We start from the raw sequence: 14204 nt of genomic DNA on the forward strand, positions 1-14204 counted from the left end.
AGAAAAAACGTGTACAAAATAAACAGGCTTTTGAGCAGAAGAAGAAAAAGGAAAAACTAGAGGTTACGTACAACCACTAAGCTGGTTCGAGTTGGAATTGTTGTAAAGTGAAGTTCACGTTAAATTCAATGAGACGTACTTAAGAAGGTACGACTCATAATAGAGTGTACATCAAATTTTCTGGATGATGATTTAATTGGCTTTTTCGGCTTTTGCAAAAAAGCCTTTCTTTTTGTTCCGGTTTGTTTTCTTCTTAGCTCTATTGTTTTCCCCAAATCCCCTTTGTTTTGTACACAGTTTTTCTGCATGCCACTTTAGTCCCTTTGTAAGCTTACATCTTAATCAAAGTTGGCTCAGGCAAAGACCTTATAGCAAAGATGTGCCGCGAAACATGATGTCAAGATGATGTAATCAACTGATTTATTATAGATTTTTCAATTTCTTTTTTCGGCGCATAAATTTGTACATGTTTTTGAGGCACAATTTTGGTTACTTAGCGATCTTCAATCATCATCAAACTTACACCCAGCAGAAATATCAGTACAATTTTTTAAGTAATGACGCCATGATGTCATCACGTGACCAGTCATGTGATATTAAAGGGGCACTTTTTAAACCACTATATCTCCTAAAGCACGTGTCCGATCGGGCTGAAACCTTGCAGGTGTCTACAGAGGGAAGTGTTATAGATGAAAACTGATATGATGTGCCAATGACATTATCACGTGACCAGTTACATGACATTATAGGGGCATTCTTGAAACCAGTATATCTCTGAAACTATATATATGTCTGATTGGGCTAAAAGCTTGCATGTGTCTACGGAGGGAAGTGTTACAGATGAAAACTGATATGATGTGCCCATGATGTCATCACAGTTTGAAATCTTGGACTTTCTTCATTTTGTTGATATCTACATAATGTGCGAAAAAGCCCTATGTTCTGTTGGAAACAGACATAGAACCTATATTTACAATTTGCCTTCTTCAGATTATGTTGAATTTCATTTATAACACTTCTCTTGGTACATACCTACAAATTTTACCCAATCGAACACACGGTTTAGGAACTAAATTGGTTTAAATAACATGTGTCACAAAGAAAGACCCTCCTAAACTTTGACATTTGGTGAAAGAGTCATGTTACTAGCCCAAATCATTTTTAAATGGTAAGCTACTTGCACTTTGATCGGAAGTAGAGTTTACAAAGGTCACACAATGTCTCTTGAAGAAAAACCTTCCCTGATATTGACAAAAAGAAGCATTAGCAAAAGAAGCAAGTTCCTAGCCCTAACCTTTTTGAAATAATTAAAGAGCTACTTGTGGTTCGACCGGAAGTAGGGGTCATAGAGGTCACACAATGTGTCACAAGGAAAGATTTTCCTCAACCTTGACATCTGGCAAAAGAATCCAGTTCTTAGCCCTTACTTTTTTAAAGCAAGAAGCTACTTCCAGTTTGACAGGAATAGAGGTCACAGAGGTCACGCGTTGTGTCATGAAAAAAGACCTAATAAACCTTTACATTTGGCAAAGGAACCAAATTTATATCTCTGATAAACGATTTTTCATTGATTTTTAAATAATTCCATTTTTTAATTTTAAAATGCTTGTAATTTGACACCCGATGATGTTATCATGATGTCATCACAAAGCAATCATCTTTTTATTGAAGTAGTTGCTTCTTGTAATTTTGATGAAGATTGAAGTTTGCTAAGTCACCGAAATTGCCCCTTGAATCTATGTACAAAGTAAATGGCCAAAAATTAAATGTTCAAAAATCAATAATAAATCATTTGATGATGTCATCATAACGTCACTGCTTCAGTATGACGTCTTTATTCGGGCCAACCCACGATGTAACTTAAATGAAGATTGAACTACGTTAAGTGTTCAAAATTGAGCATTGAAAGTTGTGTGCAAAGTGTATGGGGAAAATAATCTGTGTGCAAAGTCCATGGGGAAAAATTAATTATTCAAAAATCAATAATAAATACATTGATGACGTAATCATTCTGAATTTCTTCTGGGACAATCTTTGGATGATCACACAACTATCCTCCAAGTTTGATATTGTTCTGATTTTCCTAGGTGCCGAAGTGTAGGGGTAAAAGAACTTGGCTGAAGAGGAAGAAAAAAAAAAAAAAGGAAAGAAAAAAAAAACAGAATGATTACAATAGCTGGTTCGGCTGAACTGCCGAACCAGCTAAAAAAAAAAGAACAAAAAGAATGCCTTTTTCGCAAAATTGCGAAAAAGCCAAAAACTAGAGGTGGTGTTTGTGAACAAACCAAGGCTGTTTTATTCAAATCGTACTATAAAAGAAGAACGTTTAAAAAAAAATTTGATATGATAATATTACAGTTTCAAAGAATAAAGCTGAGTTGCCAAAATATTGGCTATACTGGCTATATATCTGTGTAGAAAGTCAATTTGAAAATAAATCATTAATAAATTCATTGAGAGCATATTTAATGTCACGCGAGTTGTCTCCTGATGATGTCATCATCACATATGGCGAATATTCCTCTAAAGCACGCCATTTTCAAGTTATCTGCAAGATTTATATTTGTACTTCAGGAAATATAGTTCCCTAAACAGCGCACATTTAACTTCACGTTACTTATAGCCTGATGACGTTATCAGCACAGCAGATCAACATTCGTCTGTAACACATTGCTTTTTAGTTATCTGCAAAATTTCAACGAGATAGGACACGTCCTTCAGGAGATAAAAGGCTTTGAAGTTCATACCAAGTCAAACAACGTGTACAAAATCTATGGGGAAAGTGAAATATTGAAAGATCAGTGAAATTAAGGTTATGACGTCATCATGACGTCATTCATTTTCAATAAATCTTGCATCAGGGTCTTTGTTGGCTATCAATTTGTCAACGATCACATATTGCAAATTTACCAAACTTGTGGCTCGTAACCGTGTACAAAACATAAGGGAAAAATAAAATATTCAAAAATCAATATAAAATAAGGTGATGACGTAATCATGATGTTGCCCCTTTGCAATAAATCTTGTATCAGAATCTTTGTTGGATGCATTTTGGCAAAGATCAAACATCTTGAAGTTACCAAAATTGTTGCTCAAAAACGTGTACAAAGTCAATGGGCCGTACACTCTTTACAGAAAAACTGCTCCTTTAAGTTCATGTCACGTGATTTTGTGCTTAAACTGAACAATTTTTATGAAATATTACTTCATGTTCGGACTCTTAGGCATATTTCAAATTAAATAACAGATGTAAAGTACCCGACTTCTCTTTCGTTCTTATAGTAATCCTGAGCTGAAGTAAAAGACTACTCGTTCACTCGTATTAAGTAGAAAAACATGTACAAAACCTACAGGGAAAAATAAAATATTCAAAAATGAATATAAAATAAGGTGATGATGTCATCATGACGTCATCCCTTTGCAATAAATCTTGCATCAGGGTCTTTGTTGGCTATCACTTTGGGAACGATCAAACATTGCAAACTGACCAAAATTATGGCTCCAAAACGTATACACAGTGAACGGGCTAGAAACATGTGTGCAGAAAAACTGCTGCTTTAATTTCATGTCACATGATTTGTGTCTAAACTGGAAAAAATTAGGAAATATTATTTGATAATCTGACTCTTGGGTATATTTGCAATAGAATGGAAGGGAAAATTTCATATAAAACAATAATGGTAAATGAATGATTTACTGAATAAGTATTTCCAATATGCAAATGCTTGATTCCATTCACTATACAACTGCATGGCTTATCTCATTCCTGAAGATGTTCTGAATAAAGAACGAAATATTGAATCAAACATGGCTTTCATTAGTCTTTATGGAGTCTGCATAATATTGAGCTATTTCTTACAGTTTCAGATAAACATGGTATTTTGAAGAAGTCTTTCTATAGAACAGTCTTGGTACGAATTATACTCCACACCACACCACACCAACATTCCTTCATGTATGTGCTGGTGAACATTCTTCTCTGTCATCTACAACAGGAGAATAATTCAATGTGTGTCAGCTCATAGGTTGATGCATAGAAAAGGTGTAAGAACTTTCGGTACTTTTGATATCACTTGGCTACATCAGTAGGAATGTTACAGTGGGGGACTGGACACATATGGATGTTGATCAATGAGTGCACGAGTCCCCCTCCTCTCTTTGCTTCATGACTGCATTGATCAAAACCAGCCATCTCTTGAGTGTCAATATCCAACAGCAGGCCTTCTCACTGCTAATTACCTTGTTATTTTCCTAACTTGGTTGTCCAACAGCTTCTTTCATCTCGGGTAGCAGTGCTTCTGATATGTACATGTAACTGCACTTATGTTGCACTCCAATCCTTGAAACTAACATCGTAGACAATAGATTTATTCTTTTCACCTCAGCAGCACCACGAAGGACACCTATACACACAAAACACATAAGGAAACAGAACTATTCTGGACAATCAGCTAACCTCAACATATAATTAATCAAACACAGCGAACCAGTAATAATATGGTTTTGTCTTTTAAGGAAATAACAATGAAATGTGCACACTGAGTGTTTTGAAAATATCAAAGAAAAAACTGGCTTCATGTTTTAGGGCATATGACCACCACTTCTTTTACATGTATATTCTGAAGATTTCCAGATCCTTCAAATAATATGGGGACCAATTTATGCATGCTGAAAACGTTGCATTACTCTCACGCACCAGTTTGAACAATTTTTGCAGTTGTCTTTCAATAAATTATGGCAGTCACATGTATACATACAAGTAAATCTAACTTCCAGTTGCGGTCTGCTTCGACTGCTAGATCTTTCATTAACAATTCCGCGGAAGGGGGCAGAATTATGAAATACACTATGCACCGTGAGGGACTTTAGTCAGTTCAATACCTATGTTCAGCCCAATCATAAAACTTGCAAATCTACATAGGGCCTACATGTACGTGTATTAATTGTGTTCCATCCTGATTTGATTTGCCTTTGAATAAAATGCAACATACTAAAAAAACATTTCATAATGTACACAGGAGGGAGTGAATGAATATGAGCAAGTTAATCTCTGAGTTGTGTTGAACACTTAGGACTTTTATCACTGTTGATTGCGTTTTTTGCATCATTTGGACAAAGGTGACCGTATCAAAAGGTTAAAAGGGCCATTTGTAGAGTTCAAGTTTCTTGGGATATGTGCAAATTCAGAGCTAATTTTTTCTCTCCCCTAAGCATAGAGCTACATAGCACAGAAAGTGCAGACAAAAACTGAGTGCAGATAATTGAGAATGTTTTGTTATACTTCTAGGCCTACCTACCAGTTCCAGCACTTCATCCATCCAGCTTCCAAACCCAGCAACCCGCTGCAATAGCTCAGTATCTGCTTGTTGGGCTATGTTCCTTTTTCCATGGTCCACTTATGCTCATCATTGTAATCATTCGGTGTCAACTCCTGCAATTTCTTGCTTTGGTGCATGAATGTGGTTTCATTTCAGCTTTTGTGGGATTACCTTGGAATCCTCCAATGAAGCAAAGTCCATAAAAGCACTACATTGGTGCAATATCAAGTCCGGGAGGTCCCCAGAGAGGTCCCGAGAAAACACATATGCACATCAAAAAAATCGTCCTGATCAAATCTGTGCTTTGACGCAAGCCCGCGGAAACAGGGTTGATGCCATGAACGGACGATTTGGGTTCACTGATACTCATTTAAAATTGGTTGAGGCCTGATGACATGAAATCAATGAGTTCATTTTCCTTGATATTTCACACGATTTTTTTCACAACATACTAGCTAAATTATCTCGAAATCACGCAATAAGACTGTGTGACAACGCCAACATCGACCGGCCGCACAAGTCAGCTGATCGCACAACAGACAGGCGTATTATTGCCTACAGCAAAACTGTACGTAAAGTCATTGGGTTTCTCAATGAGTACAAAGTCAATGGAAGAAATTAAAATCTTCAAAATTAAATAATAAATCTAATTATGATGCAGAAGTAACATCATGCTTCTACATTAATGTATGCTATGGTCGTCGCTTGTACCATGTTTCATTTTCTGAAGCAGTCAAAATCTACACCATTTTGGATATTGAAAAGCGTGTAAAAAATCAATGGGGAAAAAGTGATACTCAAAATTCAATTAAAAAATCGAACGATGACGTCATCATGACGCCATGCTTCGCGGCAAAATTAAAAGCAAAAAAAATAAAAAGAACAAAAACAATGCCTTTTTCACAAAATGTGAAAAAGCCAAAAAACTAGAGCTCATCTGTCTGTTTGCCAACAGAATAGAGGTTTTTTTTGCATTCCTTTGTTAATTTGAACAACCAATCTACAGTACAAACCTGATAATTATTTCATCATAAACATTTGGGTCCAAGGTTTCAACCCAATCAGGCATGCGCTACAGGAAATAACTTGTTTTAAATAAAATGCAATTTAGCTCCTCATTTGATGTCATTGTGACTGGGTTGCTCCACTAATAAAAACTCTGGGTGAAGTTTTTTTGAGTTTTCTGTCTCGTATGTACTGTGTTTTATTCTGTGTACAAAGGGTATAGTTACAAGATATAAAAAACCGACTGTCGTGTGGTGGCCAGGATGGCGATCACCTGGACAAAATACAGAGGATTAATACAGAAAATTAAATAACCAATAACTTATGCTATCCAATAGCCAATTTAATTTACTGGTTAATTTAAGCCAGTAATTTCTTTAAAGAAAAGGGTTTCTGAAGAAGAGCATATAGCCACAAGAGTTTACCCATTTCAAGAGACAAATTAATGAGAATGTTATCAATACCAGTCTCTTGGAATTTAAGAAAATTTGACATTATAATAGAGTGGACATGTTAAGTCATTCCATAGTCACAAGTTGAAAAGGCAAATGCATAAATCTAAGCTATGGTATTAGAAACGGCATAAAAAAGTTATGTACAAGTATTTTATTCAAACCTACTTACCACCCGGACTGGCCATTCATGCCTTTAGATTCGATGTGCGGCAGAAATAAGAGAACGTGAGTTGAGCCAATGCAAACGGCAACCAACAAAAACATGGCTGCCTTGTCCCCACGCCCAGAACGCTTGTCGCTTGCATGCCTGGTTGGCTGGCCCAGCTGCGGCGGCGGCCTGGGCTAGGCTGAGCTGAGGCACAGCACAGCGTTTAGTGACAGATTTTATGATTATGTTGCCGTATCAGCTGCCCAGGGACATTTTTAGCGAGAGAATCAACGTATAGACTGCAGTTTATATTCCGAAAGTTACGGTGTATTGTTGCAGCCTCTGGTGAACAAATGAAACACAACACATTGATTCCAACCCCAAAAACCTTAAAGCATAAAAAGAGTTTATTCCTCACCCAATGATATTGGTCCCCTTTATCGTTTTACATTTCTGAATTTGACTAGTTTTCACAAAATGGGAATCGGGTCATCAAAGCCACCCATGATTAAAAAAATTATTTACCATGCAGTGTACATCATAGGAAAAAAGATCACACAGTAAGACATTAGAAGTGACAATGTAACTATCGGTATTGTTTTCAGAATTTCAGATTTCAAAGACATATCACTTGCACTGGCATTAGGCACTATGCAAAGTACGCAGTGTCTTTGAAAACTTCAAACACATCCAACTATGTCAAAATATAGTTGACTCAAAAGAGGAATGTCAGGTAGTGACTTGGTACCCCTTTTACATAACTGAGCACACAAATTTTCCGTGTATAGTAGACACAGTAGTTTGCAGCATAAACCCAAATCACGTAGATCAACTTTTATCAAACCTCCAAAGGCGCACTCCGTCAAAACATTTGGGAAAAATATCTAAATGGATTACAAATTTCTGAAACTTTCAAAGGATACTAAACGCCCAAGTATTATGTGTATTATTTATCAGCAGGTAGTTGTTACTGCAACTCTCATTAAATCAGTATTTTGTAGGTATAGCCAACAATTTAGTGGAAACTGTGCTTTGCATAAATGTTTGTGCACATTATATGAATGTGTAACATGGTTGGAGACGCCATTGGCTGTGCATGGCTTTGCACATAAGTATGCAGTATGTTCGTGTAAAAGGCTAGATGGGTCAGGTTTTCCAACCCTATTCGGCCATGCCTAGGTGGCGTACACTATAGTGAGCTCATGCCTACATTTCAAAAAAGCTTAGAGATTTCAAATTACATGTATCTTTTAAAAATCTACGCACATTTCCTTGGACACGTTTGGCAAGAAAGTGTCGTTGGTGTTTCGACACTGCCGAGTGCCCAATGGCATCGCAAATACTTGTCTTACTTGAAATCGGATTGATACCGATTTTTAAATCATCTTTTCTACTGTCTCGCGGAGTGGTCTTTTTCTTATTGTATGCTGTATTGTATAATTACGAGGAATCATGGGTGGCTTTCATTAATACCCGATTTCTATTTTGTTAAAAATACTCAAATTATGTAAAAACGATAAGGGGGACCACTGTCTTAAAATCCTTTTTATTTTTTGTAGTATTTTTTTGGGGGGGGGAATAATCAATGTTTTGTATTTCATTTGCCCACCGAAGACTGCAACCAGACAAGTGGAGTTGTTCTTTCTCTCGGAAATGTGTGCAAGCTACTCAGCCCTGCCAGAAAGCCAGGAAAGTTGCAGCACATTACTGACCATATAAACTACCCCCGATATTGAGCGAAATCTTGATCAGATCAGCACCTCCCTTAACTCTGTTCCGGGTTTTCAAAATATATTAGGCTGTGTCAGTGTCACTCTCTTTGACTTGCACACCTGTATCCCATTAAGTTATGCTTTAAAAATATTCAGACCTCATCATTTGAAGTTGACAGGAAATTGTATGATTGAAAATAAAACAGACACAAGGATTCTGCCTCTCAACAAAGAGGAGGTGGAAATTTATCAATGCTTTGAGTGCCAATGTTTGGTTTGGTTTGGTTCGTGGTCAGACATGTATAAACATGTACATGTACGTACACACATGTGCACGTATATGTACATGCACATGGCCAAAGGGGCAATTTACGGATAACGGCATTTTGTTATCTGAGATTTTGGAACAACTACTAGGAATCTTGAAAATGCTTTCGCAATGTATACGTACAACAGCTTGACCAAACGAAAGACAAGTTTGAAGGCCACCTCACTCACAAAATCTAGTTGTGCACGCGCTGGTCCAGTAGTAGACGGAGGAGAATTCTGGACCAGCTTTACCCTCCTATACCTACCCAACCCTCCCTCAACCGGTCCAATTCCCACCCTTCAGACCAATTCCCAATTCCCCGGGGCTATTCTCAACCCCAGGATTTGTCCCAACTCCGCCGGGATTTTCCCCTACCCTTCAGACCAATTCCCATCTCCCCAGGGCTCTTCTCATCCCCCAGGATTTCTCCCAACCCCGGGGAAAAGATCGCCAGGTGATGACATCGCACAAAAGGGGCCAGGTTTTCCCCAACTCTCCAGGAAAATAAAAAACCCCTTTCTCCCAAAATCGGAAGAGGCTTCAATAGAAATTGAAATTAAATTATAATTCCTATACTCCAACAAAACCGCAATGTCGACCTGTCTTATTGTGCTTTAATCGATTTTAAAAAATTGTTTTTATCGAACTTTGTCAAACCTCCTTCGCCAGCTGAACGCAAACAACACACCAAACCTGAATTAATATGAGCGATTCAAGTGAGCCAACAACAATTTAAATATCTCACAAGATAGTGGTATCATTAGCTTTTAAAAGTAGCCCAAGACAACGACATCCCCTTTACAGCCACGGGTGCAAAGGGTAGTGTACTACGAAAAGACCTCATCGCTGCGATTAAAGACTACACTAAATCAGAAGCTATTGCAGAGGTAAACATCCGAAGAATAAGACGCTTTAAAGGTCTGGTTCCTGAGCCCAAAAATTCTAACGACGAACCCAGCATACAGAAAATCACAGGCATGTGAATAATTGAGTCTGGAAAATAGACTTCGCCGCGCCGTGCATGTTGTGTCAACTGCTGCAATGCACATGTAACGACAATGACATTGCTAGCCAGATCACTTGTTCTTGTAGCTATGTCATCTGCATCGACTGTTGTACAGTTTGGGTTCAAAGAATATCGAGAATTTGTGCAAAATGGAGTCAAACTCTACAGCAAAGCCTGTTCATTTTGCGCAACTCGTAAGCATTTTTGTACGAATATTTTAGGCTGTATTTACAATATTAGGAAGGCTCCTGCATTTCTTATTCAACGTATTAAATTATCGAAAATGATATTTGAAGGTGGAAATTTGAGCGACAAATCCGGGCCTGCTTGCCCAGCAAGACCGACCGCCATCTTGTTTTCGCGTGGACGGTCGCAAAAAGAAAGATGGTGGCCTCCATACATTGCGAAAAAGTTTTGTTTTTCTGCGTGAATCTGGAAGCGAATTCGCTGCTTCTTTTAGACTTCCTAAATTAAGATAAAACTACTTTTGAATTCTTAGAGGGTATTTTCAAGTTGTTGAATCTTTGTTGACGCTAGTTGTATGTGTTGACGCTAAATAGCACGACCGTTATTTTACGCCTGTCAAAATTTAAGAAGTAGTTAATGATGAAGATGAGGAAAGTAGAAACTATTATTCTTTTTTAAAAGATTTCACTTTTATTAACGTCTAATAGCCCCTCCACAACTTGGCAATGTTTGTCAGGAACAGCATGACTTACATGACTTAAGTTAATGATACTCAAAGCAGTGTTTGTGCTCATTTTTTTGCAGGAGTTTCTGATATCGAATTTGTGCATATTTAGTCAATTCTTTGTTTGAGATTGATTTTTATCAAGGATTTTGTTCATGTGAATTTTTTTCTGGGGGGTATGAATTCAGTGAAATATCTCCCCACTCTTTCTCTTGAAATGTTACATTGGTCATCAGAGAGTGATAATACATGTATGTCCTAGAAAGTGAAATTAAATGAAGGAAATTCCAAAGAGTAAATTTATAATTAAAGTTTTTAGTGAGTTCTGAAAACTACAAATCTTAAAAATGACCCGTTGTTATCCGCTGCATTTTTCAAACATCTCATTGAATTATCTTGCTGTTGCTGCCACCTCAGGATTGTTGAAATAAAAGATCTTTTCAAAGCCATGTGATGTGATGAGAATGCTTATTATGCATGCTTATTTTGGCATTCTGATACATGTGTTTGTCAAGCACTGCTGGCTGACGTAAACACACTGCTTTGGGTAAGCTATTGCAGACAATATATGTAATAAAATAAAGTTGCAGATTTTTAATAATCTGTTCATACTAATTTGAATGCATTTTAACACAAAATTTCTGGCAACTTCAAAGTTCAAGTACATACGTGTAACAGTGCTAGGAATTGCAAGTACTCGGATTTGTACTTGGAATTAGAAGCCTAGTACTCGTACTCGGAGTTAGAAATACTTGTACTCGTACTTGGAAGTGCAAGTACTTGCACTCGGAAACCAGTACTTGTACTTGGCTGGCAATGTACTCGACCTATCTTTGTACTCTGCAGTCAAAGTACTCGGCAGTACTTGGTACTCGGAAAAAAGTACTCGACTACAACACTGCTCATTGATTTCTAAAAGTCCCCAACTCTTCTGGGTCATTGCTCAGGTACATGTAAGACAACCGAGTTGGCCCACCGTGAGTAAAGGTAAAATACCACCTAAATAAGCCACTTCAGTGAAACACTCGTCTGCCTATCTGAAGCATCGGATTCATACATGTAAGGTCACCAGCTTAAACATCGCGCAGCCAGCACTGGTGCAGTGGTTCTACGACCCAACTCACCATACTCTTCCTTTGCGGACGTCTCAGAAATTTTAACGGATATTCATCCAATAGCAAAAATTTTTACGTGCCGTGTGGAAACCAATTGACCTATTGAAACGGTCGTTATATATATGTGGCCAATTCCAGCCCTATTACTCCATGTAAAATTTAACGATGTTAACTCATTTATTAACAAACAAATAATTTTTGGGGGAAAGTTCCACCTGTCATTGAAAATACTTTATAAAATGTGGTGTAGTGGAATTTAAGGGAGGAGGGAACATTTCAAAACAAAAGTAGACGAGGTTGCCAGAATGGAGAATTTCGGAGGGGCAATGGGAATGGTGTTGGGGTAAAAACCAAAAACAGAATCGTCTGCTGACCCGAGCGAAAAGCAGCATATAAAATATACATAATCATTGTTCATGATTTCAGTTGCATTCCGTAGTTGTGTGCCTGCCGTTTGCGTTGCTCACCGTTTGCAAAGTTTTCGCAGATCGTTTGCGTATCTTCGCAAACGGGGCTTCAGAAATTGTGATTGTAGGCTCTCCCCATAGACGGCCGCCGAATATTCGCGAGTCGGTAGCTATCTTCACGAAGGAAAAGGACTCCCCACAAAAGTAATTTTTCAAGAAAAGCGCCCTGTTTGCGAATAATTATATGCGTTAAATTCTTTATGAATAGTGAAGATATTTTCGATCGGTAGGGTACATGTACATTGTACACACAAACTTTGATTCATGACTGCATTAATCAGAACTGGCAATCTGTCTGTATGTCAATGCAACAGTAGGCCTTTTCACCTGTTAATTTCCTTGCTTTGTTGTACAGCAGCTTCCTTTAACATTGGTACCCATGCCTCTTGTAACTGCAGTTACATTGAATTTCAATGCTCAGAACTAACATGGAGAACAGATTTATCTCTAGCTTTCACTCCAGCAGTAGTATGAAGGACACCTACATGTACATATATAATACCTGTACTTGTATACACACAAAGCAAAATGAGGAAATTCAACTATTCCATGTAATCAGCTTAAAGTACATCGACATGCATAAATAACCATAGGTCTACATTCGAATTTCATACGTTTTCGGATATTTTCACATGTACCATGAACCCCTAATAATATGGTTTGTCCGGTGGGGCATAGTTATAAAATACGGTATGCACCATGAAGGACTTTAGTCAGTTCAAAACCTATGTTCAGCGCAATTGTGAAACTTGCAAATGTACGTACATGTGTATGTACTGAGCTCCATCCTGATTTGATTTGCCCTTTAATAAAATCATTCATACTAAAACCATTGATTAATGTACACAGAAGAGGGTTAATGAATATGTGGAAGTGAATCACCGGATTATGCTGAACATGTAGGATTTACATAATTACTTTTAATGGCCTTTTTCATCATTTGAACATAAGGTGACCATACAGAAAAGTTAAAAGAAGGCCATTTGTAGAGTTCAAGTTTCTCGAGATACATGTATGTCAGCTAATTCAGAGCTAATTTGAGTCAATTCTCTTCTCCTAACATCACTCTCCAGAGCTACATAGCACAGAAAGTGCAGACAAAAAGTTGTAATACGTATACTTTTGCCTACCAGAACCAGTTCCAGCACTTCATCCATCCAGCTTCCAAACCCAGCTGCCCGCAGCACTGCGTGTAGGTGTTGGGCCTGGTGCACCCTTGCTCACGATCATTGTGATCATACCTATTTAGTGTCAAGACCTTCTGCAATTTCTTGCGCCGGTGCATGAAATTGATTTCAGTTCAGCTTGTATGGGATTACCTTGGAATCCTGTCCTCTGAGCAACCGAAGTCCATTAAGAACTCAATTGGTGTAATTTCAGGTCCGACAAGTCCCACAAGGTCCCAAGAAAACACAAGGGGCAATGTCCCAACAGACAACTTGTCTCAACGGTCGACTTGTCCGTCCTTTTACGCACGGACGGTCAAGTTGTGTCAACGCTACAATGGTCGAGTTGTCCGAAGTCGAGTTGGCAAACAGTCGAGTTAGCCGGACCCCAAAAATATCGTCCTGATTAAATCCATGTGTTGACGCAAGACCACACAAATGGTCGATACATGCACGGGCGATTTGAGTATGCAAATTGGTTGAGGCCTGAAACATTAAATCTCAGAGTTCATTCCCCTCGATATTACGCACATTTTTTCACAACCTTCTAGCCAAATTATCTAGAAATGCAATAAGACTGTGCGACAATGCTAACATCGTCCAGTCACAAAAGCCAGCTGATCACGCAACGGACATGTGTAAGCCCTACAGCAAAACTGTACATAAAGCCATTGGGTTTCACAATGTGTACAAAGTCAATGCTTCTACATTCATCTATGCTGATTGTTATTGCTAATCCAAGTTTATTTTCTGAAGCGGTCAAAATCTATGCCATTCTGGAAGTTAAAAAACGTGTACAAAACCTATGGGG

At 38.0% G+C, this 14204-nt stretch overlaps 1 protein-coding gene and 1 long non-coding RNA gene across 10 annotated transcripts in view; both read right to left on the reverse strand.

Annotated features, from left to right (window-relative positions):
- trim37 (tripartite motif containing 37) overlaps nucleotides 1–14204 on the reverse strand; it is a 317829-nt gene that overhangs the window by 271237 nt on the left and 32388 nt on the right. The gene's annotated exons all lie outside the window — the stretch shown is intronic.
- On the reverse strand, nucleotides 2–7653 carry LOC147798007 (uncharacterized). The gene is made up of 3 exons (XR_015426290.1): nucleotides 5298–7653; nucleotides 4240–4403; nucleotides 2–3986 (listed from the first exon to the last, which is right to left on the reverse strand). It is a non-coding gene; the product is annotated as an uncharacterized LOC147798007 (long non-coding RNA).

The sequence above is a fragment of the Acanthaster planci genome, linkage group LG09 (assembly GCF_054643075.1).
Source record: "Acanthaster planci isolate LZ-2023a linkage group LG09, COTS_SCS, whole genome shotgun sequence".
NCBI classification, from domain to species: domain Eukaryota; kingdom Metazoa; phylum Echinodermata; class Asteroidea; order Valvatida; family Acanthasteridae; genus Acanthaster; species Acanthaster planci.